The sequence below is a fragment of the Dipodomys merriami genome, unplaced genomic scaffold (genome assembly GCF_024711535.1).
Source record: "Dipodomys merriami isolate MVZ:Mamm:240054 unplaced genomic scaffold, mDipMer1.0.p SCAF_148, whole genome shotgun sequence".
NCBI classification, from domain to species: Eukaryota; Metazoa; Chordata; class Mammalia; order Rodentia; family Heteromyidae; genus Dipodomys; species Dipodomys merriami.
This window is the reverse complement of record NW_027202804.1, coordinates 1665001-1678430: the sequence shown is the minus strand read 5'-3', so window position 1 is coordinate 1678430 and position 13430 is coordinate 1665001. Positions and strand designations below refer to the sequence as shown.

The 13430-nt window shown below is 45.1% G+C and overlaps 1 long non-coding RNA gene across 1 annotated transcript in view; it reads right to left on the bottom strand.

Annotated features, from left to right (window-relative positions):
* Positions 1–10437: 10437 nt before the first annotated feature.
* LOC138826672 (uncharacterized) overlaps positions 10438–13430 on the bottom strand; it is a 4116-nt gene continuing 1123 nt past the window's right edge. Inside the window, exons 2-3 of the long non-coding RNA XR_011371807.1 lie at positions 11462–11501; positions 10438–10657 (exon numbers count right to left, since the gene is read on the bottom strand). This is a non-coding gene — a long non-coding RNA (uncharacterized lncRNA). The remainder of the gene's footprint in view (positions 10658–11461; positions 11502–13430) is intronic.

The window sequence follows — 13430 nt, the reverse complement described above, 5'->3', positions numbered from 1 at the left end:
AGCCCTGTTCACTTTCTCTGTGTGGCAGTTTCCAGCATTCCCATTTCAGACTGTGCTTCTGGGAGGGCTGAATAAGACAATGAGGAGAGATGCCGAGCTCCGTGCTTAATGACTATCAGAGCCCTCCAGCTCCCACGCAAATCTATGTTCAAGCTTTCTTCTTCCCACCAAGAGGAATGTCCAGGGACCTCTGTCCTGAAGGGCACAGCCCTCCCCAACCCCCACCTCCATGCACACCCTGCTACTACAGCTAGACTGTAGACCAGGTCCATAAAGACACGTCTAAACCAGGTGACCTCATTAGACCTCCTTAACTCCTCCCCACCACCCCCTCCATTGACATTCCTAACAATTATTTAAAATGGCACACACACACACACACACACACTACGCACACACACACACACACCACGGCACGACATGAAGACAAAGAATGTTAGTTTTTCTAGCAGCTGGAAAAGAAAACAAAATGAAGGAAAATGTTCCCTCCCCATGAAATTCTTGAGAGTCAAAAATATAAACCATGTTGCCTTTAACTGGGGTCATATCGTAAGTTCAGACTGTACTGGGGACATATGTACCTTGTGATTGTTCAAGAATTTCGGCAGAGACAGACAGTGTTAATCATTTTCTGATGGTAGCTCTGAGCTGTGGCTTGGGTGAAGTGAGAAAAGACAAATTCCCAGAGCTGAGAACTGAAGAGAAACACTGTACAATCATGGGAATAAAGTGGTGATGGGGGGGGGGGGAGGGCGAGAACACATCTTGGGTTGAGTTATTCTATATTCCTGGTGAAGTTGTGAGAGGACTTTCCAGCTGTGGCTGTTATGAGTATCTGGGTCTAGATGCTCACAGGGGACCCTCACACACTGCTGCCAGACACAGCGGCTACCAGTGGTTCTTAGCAGGGTTCATTTTGTTTCTTATTGGTTAGTTGATGATGCCTAGGTCATTTCTTTTCCTATGATGATGCACTATTGGCATCTAATACGCAGAGAACTAAATATTCTATCATGCACACGGCCCACCCCTCTAATAACTCCCAGATAGTAATATCGCTAGAAAATGCATAGACTAATGCAAGCTTGTTGTTATGGTAACAGACAAGACATTCAAGACATAGATCTGAGCCTGAACACATTTCCCTCTTCAAAGTCACATGTGAACATGTGGTCCTTTTTCTCCCTGGATACTGGAAACTCTTAGCTTGTCAAGACCTAACCATGCCAAACCCATGTCCAAGCACCCCTTCACATTGTCTAATGTCTCTAGGTTACTTCCAGTGATCACTTTCTCTGCACGGGTGATGATCATCCTACAGGCAAGAGTAGGAGATTCAGAGAGGTTTCCGTAAACTCTGGCAAAGCTAGGAATCCAACACTGGCCCATCTGATTCCAAATCATCAGCTTCTTACTGCCCATCGCTACTTGAAACACTTAACTCTACTGCCCAGCTCAACTCCACAGCTCCCTGAACAACCTTGACTTTGTCCTCCTATAAAATGTTCATCATCACTACTTTACAAGGTTGATGATAACATACATCCAGGACGTAGTGTGGTACTCAGCAGCGCCACCATATGGGTTCCTGGAGAGTGACAACACCCAGGAATTTCCCAGAGTTCAGTAAAGGTTGGACTGGAGGTTTGATTCTAACTTCAAGATTCCAGACTCTCATCAAACTTGGGCCATTCTTCCTTCAGAATTTCACAAAAGTCCTTCTCCTTTCACAGTTCCTGGTGCTTTCCTTGACCTCTGAATCACAGATGAGCACTTTCTATGAACTCCTAGAATGTTCTTTTATACAATAACCCCCGCCCCCAGGTAATCTTTTTCAGCAGATTGTAGAGTTCAACTAGAAAGCCTCTCCCCTACATTTCCTGAAATAGGATTTCTATCATGTCAGTTTTTGTGATCACTCAGAGTAGATTATAACATAGTTATAAATGCTAAATAAGGATACATTGAATGTATGTCAGGATGTTTTGTTGGCTTGGCTACAGACTGATTGACTCCATACTTTTGACCTTCAGGGTAACCTGTAAGGAATTCATTCATACGATGTCATCTGCCTGACTGTGTTACTCTGCCTACCTCTTTGCATTACTCTGAAGTTCCTTCAGTGGCTTTGATGATTCCCTTCCACCTGTACATTTCTAGCATTCCTTTCCTTTTCTTTCTTGTGTGTGTGTGTGTGTGTGTGTGTGTGTGTGTGTGTGTGTGTGTGTGTGTGGCATCCTAGGTTTGAATTCAGGGCATCTTCAGGAAGGAGATCTACATCTCCAACCCTGTTTTATGCTGGTTATTTTGAAGATAGGGTCTCATGTCCTAGCCAGGCATACACCTGGACTGCAATCCTCCTATTTTATAAAAGTCCTGACATCGCTGGGATGACAGACATGTGCCACAATGCCCAGCTTCTTTCTATTGAGATGGAGTCTTGTGGACATTTCCATCTTCGGGCCCAGAATGACAATCCTCTCAAACTCAACCTCCCATGTAGCTAAGTGCTCACACACAGATAATGGCGTCAGGGTTTGGAGTGGTAAGGAGACTTCAGAACTTTGTAGCCCAGTTGGCTTAGAACCGTGATCCTCCCATCTCACCCTCCCAATTAGCTATAAGGGATATGTATATATCACCGGTGCCTGACTTCAGTGTTCACTTTGCTACCTCTGAAAAAGATAGAGATGGGTTTGAATGGCTTTCAAACGCTGGGTTTTCTGAAAAGAATCCCTTCCTGGGGAGAATTTTTTTTTTGCACAGTTATCTTCTGCAAACAATAAGCAGTCAGAAACAGTGCCGCCCTGGTGGGAGAGTGGCAGGGAGCAGGAGGTGGGGGGGGATGGGCTTAATGGCCTGACGCTCCCCATCACCGTAGCTTCTATGCTTCTGACTGCTGGATCTATCCAGTGAGTCCACGCTTCCCGTTGGGCACTTGGTGTTTGTAAGGCAGCCTGACACAGGGGCATCTGACAGAAATACTCCTCCCAACAGGTGCTGGCCACACCTCTGACCCCAAGGAGCCCTTGTCCCGGACTGTGGAGGTCACTTAGTAGTGGAGCGCCGCTGTGTGCTCTGTCCTCTAGGGGGCAGCCTCCAGGGGCAGCAGGACCCATCTTACCCCAGCACCTTATCTTTCCTCTGCTCCCCACCATCATATTCTTTCTCCATGCTCCATCACTTCGTAAAAGAATCCTGGCATTCTTTCTTGCACACCGCCATCCCCCTGTCCTCCAACCTTTGGATAACCTCCCTCCTTCCCCCGCCTCCAGAAAAAGCCGAATTCTATAACATTTATAAGCGTAGACTTTCAGAAAGAAAAGTCCTGTGAAGTCTCCCCCAACAGCTTTTCCAGATAGGACGATAGATAAGGTTTCATGGGTCAGAGCGCACACTTTCTACCCTTGTTGCCTCCTCTCAGTGGAAGGAGAAGAAAAAGAAACAAAGACCTCCTCCGTCTGATTTACTGATTAACTATAAAAGTCTCATTTTCTAGAAACATCCATTTGATTTTCTTTCTATATTTTTCTTTTCTTTACCGGTTTCTTAGTCATTCTCCCAGACTCTGCACTTTTCAAGCTATCTACCAAGAAAAAGAGAAAAATTGCACAGTGTATACGAAGGTAACTGTAACCCATCCATTCTCTCCAAAGTAGCTAATCAGGTCACGTGTAGTGAGATTAATGAGCTTCTGAGCTTGGAAATGGGCTTCTTTATTATTATTAATGAGAGTAGCTTGTAGGTGAAAGGAGTTTGAAATCACAGTGGTATTTTCTTCAATGTATTTTCTACCTTGTTTATGAGACACAAACATACAGAATTCCGTGCAAGGGTTGAAATTTTTCTGTTATTGTGTGCCAGGGGTTATTTATCACTCTTGTGAATAATTCCCCAGTACAAATGATTCTCATCTTATCATCCCAACGAACTTCCCTACCACATCGATCATGTCATGCTGAAAACTAAGGCCATAAAGTTGACGCCATGAAATAAGTCTTCTTTTGGATGACCGCATATGGTGTGTGTTGGAGGGGGGTTTGTTTTTTCTTTCTTTCTTTCTTTCAAAGCACAAATTTACCACTGTCAAAGACTGGTCTCCTGACTTTGGCTTCGTTGGCGAAGCTATGTCTGAAGCTGATATGCATGGGATAAAATATGAGATTGCAAGAGAGGGACAATGCCAAAATAAGCAAGGGTCCACCAGTGGAGAACTCACATTCAACAACAAATACCTTCATGTCTGTCTCGTTCACTGAAGTCATCAGAGGTGAGAACATGCGTTCTGAGGGGTCTGTGAGACTCAAAGGCAAGACCCAACGCGTCCTGTTCAGAACTAAGGATGACCATTCACTATCAGACCCTGGGCTACCTTCAGAACCTGGCACAGGCTGGAATATGTGTGTGAGACAAACACATTCGTGTGAGTGAACTTCTGCAAAGGGCATGAACACATTTGTTTTCTTTATGATACCAGAGGCATTTTTATTCACATCTACGCAGAACTAAAAGATACATTAGCGAAGAAAAAAAATCAAAGTATGGTATTTGTGTGTGTGTGCTTTTATGAAGAAAAATAAAACCAGATTTCAAGAAACTTCCATTTTCAAAAAAATTAATAATATATGGTTTTGTTTTAAACAAAGCCAACACACAAAAAAAAAACCCAATATGAGTCCATGTCAAGTCTCATGATACAGCACAACTTCAGGAAATAGTAAGAAAAATCAAACAATACTAAAACAAATCATTATTTTTTTTAAAAATCACTTCATTCCCGACAAGCAATGCAACACATTTATCTTTACTAAGGACTCTCTTCAGATGTTGATCATTGAACCATTTGAGGTGTAATGTCTGTTGCTTTGCAGAGGAAAGTGTGGAATGCGCATTTTTCGTTCTGTGGAACACATTTTTACAATCCTCCGACTTGTTTTGCTGTTCCTTATCCACAAACACATTTGGGTTGCTAGGATGCATCATCTAGCTCCACCAAGGTCATAACCGCAAGCTCTAAGATCCAAGACCGCGCTCAGGGTCAGAGAGGTGGCTTGCATGGCTTGCATGAGGTTACACAGCAGCCGGGGAAGAGGGAAGAGGCGAGGAGAGGGCCTGCGTTCTGGTCTTGGGAGCTGATTCGTTCCAGCACTGTCTCTTAAAATACAAATTTTTTAAAAAATCTCATTCTCTGTCTTCGGGAGCAAACATGGCATACCTCTCCCTGTCCCCTGATCTGCCCTCTCACCCCGTGAAACCCTGCAGGCCGCTGTTCCTGTGAACCTAGACCCCTTCTGCCAGGCGCTGACATCTGGAGCTCGGTTCTTCCCATTGCCACTAGCCCCTTGTGTCTTTCAAGCGCCTGTTAAATCTCCTCTCCCCTATTATGGCCTCCGTGATGAGGTGTGAGCTGGAGCTCTGCCTTTCCATTGCGAGGATTAGCACGTGGCGGCCGAGGCCGGCCCATCTGGGCCCTAGCTGGCCGGGCTCAAGAGATCCCAGCTGCTTTGCAGCTGCTCCACTGTGTCCCAGCTCCCAACGTCCTCCCTGTCACCTCTTTCCATCTCCCTAGGTCGCCCTCGGAGCTGGTACAGGGAGCAGTCAGGGGAGTGAGCCCACCATTGCAAATGCCCCTCTATGCTGCAAGAGGAGTAATAGGGGTGAACCAAGAGGCATATGGCCACCAGCATGCTGTTTGGGGGTGTCTCAGGAAGCACTTACCTAAGATGGGGAGCACTTACCTAAGATGATCATCACCCCACCTGCTCTTCAGTGAGATCCTCTGTCAGCTGTGTCCGTGTCAAGAGATGGTGGTGGTACCCCAGGAAGAATTCTACGCCGCCCGCACCGGGGACTCGGCCTCAGCTCCTGCTCCTGCTATGGATGTGAATCTGAAGAGCTGGGGGCGTGGCTTACGTGGTAGTGCTTTTCCTAGCAAGCACCAGTCCCTGTGTTCAAATTCCTACACTGCACCCCCCCCACACACACATATACAAAAATTAGAGCCAGGCAGGGTGGCTCATGCCTATAATCCTAGCTATTTCAAGATTAGATGGGTTCACAGGAAGCTTTTCTGGGCCAAAATTTTTAGTGAGACATTCCACATTGAGCAATAAGCCAGGTGTGGTGGTATTTACCTAAGAGCTCAGCGAAATGTGGGGGCTGAGGGGTTGTGGGTCACTGCTAGAAGGATGAGGGCTCAAGGCTGGCCCCAAGCAAAAAATACCAGACCCCATCTGACCAAAAAGAATGACCCAAGCGAAACGAAGAGCTGGAGGTGTCGCTCAAGTAGTGGCGCGCCTGCTAGAATGTTTAAGGTCCTGAGTTCAAACTTCGGCGCCCTCATTTTAAAAAATCAAAATGAAAATCTCCCAGCAATCTCCTGGAGTTCAGATAGAGATTCTATTCAATTCTGTCTGGAAAAGCAATCCATACGCCTTCGGTTGGGCGAGTATACACAGAGATAGACCGTGTGTCACATAGAAGTACAGGGCTGAGTGACTAACTTCACCATGCTGCACCTGCACACGCAGGCACCACTGAGGTCAAAACCAGCAGGGCCAGAGAGCTCCCTTTGCCTCATCTATTCTAACAGAAGCCCCGCTGGGACTGCGACCCCACCCTCGTCCAATGCCAGAATCAATGATGTCTCCTTGTTTTTTCTTTTATCTTTGGCAGTAGTGGGGTTCGAACTCAGGGCCTCCTCATGCTAGCTTAGGCAAGCATTCTACCACATGAGCCATACCCCAGTACTTTTTTTTCTTTAATTCTTTTTTGCAAGTGGGGTCTTGGGAGTAGTTTTTGTCTGTAGCCAATCTCAGACCCCGAAGTCCCTCCCAAGTAGCTGGGATGACAGGTTTGTAGCACCATGCCTGACCTTCCTTTGTATGAAAGAAAGAATGTTCTCTCCTTTTCCATAAAACATGATTTGTGAGAACCCACCATGTTAACATAACTTTAGTTACTTGTTCCCATCGTTGCATACTATTTCTTTATGTGAATAACCACAGCTTTGCAATGTGTTTTACTATTGAACATATGAATAGTTCTGACAAGCGATTCATAAACACGTAAGAAACATCCACACATAAGACATTATTACCATTACTGGAAGGCCGTGGCTAGCAGATTGGGAGGATATAGGAGAGAGATATTCAGCAATGGCATTTTAGTGGGAAAAGAAAAGGGATGATTCAGGATGAGCTGTTTCGTGGGGGAAGCAAAACAAATTATAAAATGAAAGGCATGGTACAAATGTAAGATGCTGTCAAACATTTTACAATCCAGCCATTTATTTGTGCCAATCCTGGAGTTTCTGCAGCATGCCAAAGGCTGTGCAGTATTTTATATACTTCTAATAAAAAATTCCACAAGGCAGGGAGGCTAGCCATGCGCGTTACTAGTTGATGGCTCTGAGCGAGCTGAGATGACAGCAAGTCCATTCATTTGCTCACTAATTAATGGAAGGATGGTTTGCTGAATTTGCAGGAAACGTAGAACACCACGTCAGCCATCAGAGGCCAAGCAGATCAAAAGACAGATGCTCTCCTGTCAATTACAGCATAGGCTAATACAGACTATTAGTGACAATAGTATCAAGTGCCCGAAGAAGAGGTTCTTGGCGTTCCTGTCCAAGTGACAAAGCAGAGAGAAGAGACTGAGCTGAGGTCTGAAGAATGTGCTAGAGCTGACCAAAGAGAGAGGGAAAGGATACTTCAGGAACGAGAGGCAGCACTCCCAGGAAACATTGTCTGCCAAAGGAACAAGACAGGTGTGCAGAGTCGCGGGGGGGGGGGGGGGGGGGGGAGGTGTCTGACCACCCAGACGACACAGGAAGGAGATCTCACTTCAGAGCTGGAATAGTGCAAGGCTGTTTACAGTTCTCTAGGGCAGCTCAGGGTTCCTCTCAAAACTCCACCTCATTCCGCAAGGAAACGGCATTCGCCCGGACTTAGCTGTGCGCCAGCTAGGTAAGAAGATAAACAGCTACCCCAAACATGTTTCAAGCGAGTTGACTCAGCAGCAAGAACTAGAGGCGCCATCATCCGCATCCCAATCCGACAGCAACAAGCAGGAGGGTTCTGGCCTCTGCCTGGATTCCAGGAAAGTCTCCTGGGAAGGGACACTGGTCACCTGACTTTACATGCTCTTGATAGATAACCAAGGTCAGGAGGAAAAAAATGCCTTCACCTCTGGCCCACCCACTCAGTCCCCTAGTGACTGCCCCCTAGTGGCCAGCTGCATGTCTGCCTCACCTTGGAGACTCCATCCTGAGGTTTGGCTGCCAAAAAGACTAAACTTCAGAGTTAGCACCTTGCATGGAGGTCCGAGACAAAAGAGCAGGGCTGGATTACATCTAGTTCATTGCCACACTGTGATAGTTCACATTTGATAATAATGAGATATATATATGTATATATGTATGTGTATATGTATACACACACACACACACACACACACACACACACACACACACACACACACACACATATGCCACTGCTAAGTATTGCAAGAGCCTTTCTCCAAGATCACACACACAAAAAAATCCAGCCCTCATGTTTCCTATCAAATGAAGGACCAAAATAAGGCTCTAAATTTCTCACATTAGAGCTGGTGTCATAGACTTCACTTCTGCAGTGTTTGGCAACCCTGGTACATTTGCCTTTTTATTAGTTACATTCTCAAGCCTAGCAAAGATTTGGCTTCTCAGTGTGTTTTCAATTAGATTCATGAAGGCTATAAAGAAAAAAGTACAACTGGCTGGAATTAGGCTAATAAAGTCCTAAAGGTCTGAGGAAATGATCGCGTTATGAAGGTCAAGTATTCTTTCTTATCCTATCAGAGAATTCTAGAACCTCGACTGAAAAGCTCTTTCCAGAGAATCATAGGAACAAAGGGAGGATCAGAGGCCTACCTGGTCCAATATCCCAACAGATGTTCTAATCCCTTGTAAAAGGTTCCAATTGAGTGGTTTTGTCAAATACCTCCAGTTCCTTGTGGCCCATCGACCTCATTTCAGATACCAGCTCCTTTGCTCAACTATCACGATCCAGACATGTTTTTCTGATTTTTGCAATGACTATCCCATGCCTTGTTGAAAATCTCAGCTACTAAGCTGGGTGTGGGTGAGTCACGCCTGTAATCCTAGCTACTCAGGAGGCTGAGATCCCAGGAACCTTATTTAAAGCCAGCCCAAGAAAGTCCACGAGACTTAGAGCTGCTATTAAAAAGCCAAAAGTGAAGGTGTGGTGGCTCAAATGGTAGAATGCTAGGTACGAGTGAAAAAGCTAAGCAAGAGCTTAGTTCAAGCCCCAAGATCATCACACAGACACACACACAGACACACAGACAGACACACACACACATACACACACACACACACACAGGTGAATTTGTGTTGATTCTTAGTGGTTCTTGCTTCCCTTCATAAGTTTCTCTAAAATAACTTATTTACAGATCTCTAAATATTAAGACAGTTGAACTTAAACTGTTATCTAAATAGAAGCAGCCCCAGGGCTGCAGTATGGCTAGCAGTGGAACACGTGAAGGAAGGGGGAAGGTAGAAATTGAAGGCCTCCTGTGTTTTTCTGGAAGAAATGGTTGAGAAAACAAAGGAGTCATCTCGCTTCTAATATTTGCATGTTCAGAATTTTTAAAACTGTCCCTATTTCTAGTAGAAAGAACATTTGACAAATGGAACTCTTGTATTCCTTGTACCTTTATGTGATGAGTTGAAATCCAGCTAACTGAAAAAAACATTTTTTGTATACTTGGTAAAAAATTATATATATATATATATATATATATATTATATGTATAGACAGGGATACAACAAAAACTGAGCATTTAGTTAAAGATACTTTCATGTTATGCCCTCAAGGCTGGACAGAAATCAGATACTTAGCAAAGTAATGGAAATGAGCAACTTATATTACTTCTGGAATAAAAGGAAAGGAGAGACAGACAGATATAAAGTTAAGACTGACAGAAAAATTTCCAGCCAAAGCAAGATAGGAGTAAGTTTACCAAAAAAAAACAAAAAAACAAAAAAAAAAAAACAATGCTGTTTCACGACCTTTGTTTTAATCGGCTGTGAGTACTAAAGCCTATTCTTCTATCCAGTAAGGAATTAAAATTAATAAGAATGGATCATTACTCAGAACTTCCAATTTGTTGCTGTCTTAAATCAATACCCATTGGTAATTCCCAATGGGCTGACTCAGAAGCATTCCAAGACGGAAGCCTACCTTCGAACAGTCGTGGGCAGGAAATAAACAACAACAGGCTATTTGTGGAGAATAACAGTACCTGTAGAGACAGTGTCTCCATCGGCCCCACCCTTTAATCCCTACAGCCTCCACCACCTCGCTGACAGGGACCGAGAAAGACAGAGAGACAGAGACAGAGACAGGCCTCAGGAAGGAGACAGGGTCAGGCAGAAGCTCAAGGTATACAGCCGGTGCTCTTGAGTGATCCAAAGAGGAAACTGACTTTGCTGGAGGAATATGGCTGAACCCCAAGCAAGCGTTTGTACGTTGTCCTATTGAACGTGATGCCAACGTTCTTTTCCCCATCCCTCTACAAGACGGAGGTCAGCCTTGCCTGCGCTCGCGAGTACGGTGAATTGTATATGGAACTCCATGGCCTATCTTGCCAGCACCTACAATTGAAAGAGTTGTCAGATGGTCTCTGCCTGTACTTACACACACACACACACACACACACACACACACACACACACACACACACACACACACACCTTCCTGTATACGTCTAGCAATGGCTAGCCACCACCTCTTGCATCCAAAGCTACCCTAACCAGGACGTGGAATTTCTTTCCAAGGGAAGTTCTCCTACTCTCTGGGGTACACCCTCCACATCTGCTGTCTCCCCCAAGTGCAAGCAGTGAGCTGTCTAGACCCACTGCCATGTGCTCCACCCTGTGCGGGTTCCAAGACTTCAACCCAATTCCTCCCCAAATCCACACCATCAGAGCTATGCAAACCACATCCTATCTGAGAACAGCCGTGCCAGCCATCTGCTTGTGTGTCAGGCTCATTCCTTACTGCACCCCACCTTTCAGATCCTGTGACACCCACAAGTGACAAGGACCTGAGAATCTAATCTCCAATTAACCAGCAAAGAGGCAGAAGCAGAGCTGTGCCCCAACTGGTAGCAGACTAGCCTTGACAGGGAAGGCTCAGGGACAGTGCCCAGGCCCTTTGTTCCAGGCCCAGCACCAGCACACAGCAAAGGAAAAGGATGAAATGGCTGCTATGCAAAGGCTCCCAGTGAGCCATCACTGGCACTGTTAGACTCTGGGAGGGCTACTGCCTGTGCCCAGCTGTTCACAGTGGGCTCCCCTTGGTCCCAGGCTGCAGAGCCCTTGGATTTTGTCATGGCATGACACCACACTTTGCTATGATCTCTCATTTCAGAGAATGTTCCTGTCAGTCCTGCTCACCTGTGCATTCACGTCCACCACGTCATTTCAGAAGGGTTCCCTGAAAATAAACCCAGGAAGACAAAAATGAAAATGAAGCCTAATGACCTTTGCAAATCTTCACTTCCGTGCCAAGCCCAATATGTTTAAGAGACATTCTTTTTGTAAAATAAAAAAAAACATACTGAGGAGGGGAAAACTTGGAGAGAAAGAGAAAGACAGACAGACAGACAGACAGAGAGGGTGACATTGTCCAAACAGAAATGTACTCATTCCCTGACTTATGTAACTGTCAGCCCTCTGTACATCATCACTTTTATAACAATAAAATAAATCATACTGAAATATATGTGTGTGTATATATGTATACATATATCATATTTGGTGATATTGAGTATTGAACTCACAGCTTTCTAGGGTAGGTGCTCTACTACTTGAGTCACAGCTCCAACCCCCGTTTGATGTGTGTCATTTATTTACAAGGTAGGGTCTGGCTTGATACCTGGCCAGCCTGGACTGAGATCTTCCTACCTATACTTGCTTGCGTTGCTCACGATGACACGAGAGGACCCATGTGTCCAGCCACTGTGCTTCCCTGCATCTGGGATAACAGGCGTGTGCCTGGCATCCAGACTTTGGTTTCGATGGGAGGTCTCGTAAACTTTTATGCCTGGGCTGACCTCAAACCACGATTCTCTGATCTCTGCCTCCCAAGTCGTTAGGATTACAGATTTGAGCCTCCGTGTCTGGCTTGGATTATATTTTTATTGTACAGAATAATGGAATTCATTATGTCACTTCCATGAATGCATCTCATCTACTTTGATCTTATTCATTCCCCTCCTTACCACCATTCATTATTCTCTTCCTCCCCATTCTCCTCCCAACTAAGTAGCCTTCCATTTACGCTCATTATTTCATGACATTATCGTTTGCTTATTATTTATGAACCTACATTCTATATATGAAAGAATACAGGCAGTATTTGTCTTTATGAGTCTTTTTCTGTTTTTATTGTCAGTTGTGGGGCTTGAACTCTGGGCCTGGCTGTTGTCCTTGAGCTCTTTTGCTCAAGGTGAGTGCTCTACCACTTGAGGTACAGAGCCATCTCTGGTTTTCTAGTAGTTAATTAGAGAGGAGAGTCTTGCAGACTTTCCTGTGAGGGCTGGCTTTGAACTATGATCCTCAGATCTCAGCCTCCTGGGCAGCTAGGGTTACAGGCGTGAGCCACTGGCTCTCAGCTCACAGGTTATTTTTCTTAGTATGTTGATACACAGTCTCTATCCATTGGCCTGCATATAGCATGATTTTGTTCATCCCTCTGGCTGAATAATGCTCCATTATGGATGTGAATCCTATTTTCTGTGTCCATCCATCGGAGTACTAAGGTTGATTCTGTACTTTGGTTTCTATGGTTGTAGGACATATAATCTCATAATTACACACTCAGATATTCTCTGGCATGACCTTGCCATGAGGCTTTGTAAAATAAAGACAAAATAAGGCAACCTCTGAACTCTCAAGGCTGGCATCTTGTTTGGAGTTGGGAGGCCTTCCGATCTGATGCTCAACAGTCTCCACTCGCTGCAAAGCAGAAGTCTGAGCTGACCTAATCAGAACTCAAGACCTCTAGCAGGGGCCTCTGCCATCGGCCCAGACGCCTGGTATAGTAGGCCCCAAACCACTTGTTCCCACGTTCTTGGCCTGGGAAGGAACCCATCTGTTCCCACAATGCCCCCACCCCACCCCAGCCCTTATTCATGGCACTGGTCACTTTTTACCTTAGTCTCAAATATGAGACACAAGGCTTTGCAAAAAGAGAGAGAGAGACTCTTTGACATTTGGGGGAATCTGGTGTTTATTAAATCAGGATATTTAAACAGGCTGTGATTTGTTGCTATATTAGGGCAGCAACAGGCAAATGAGAGACAGACAGGGAAGAGAGAGATACCAAGAGACAGAAACAGAGAAAAAATACGAGGCAGAGGAG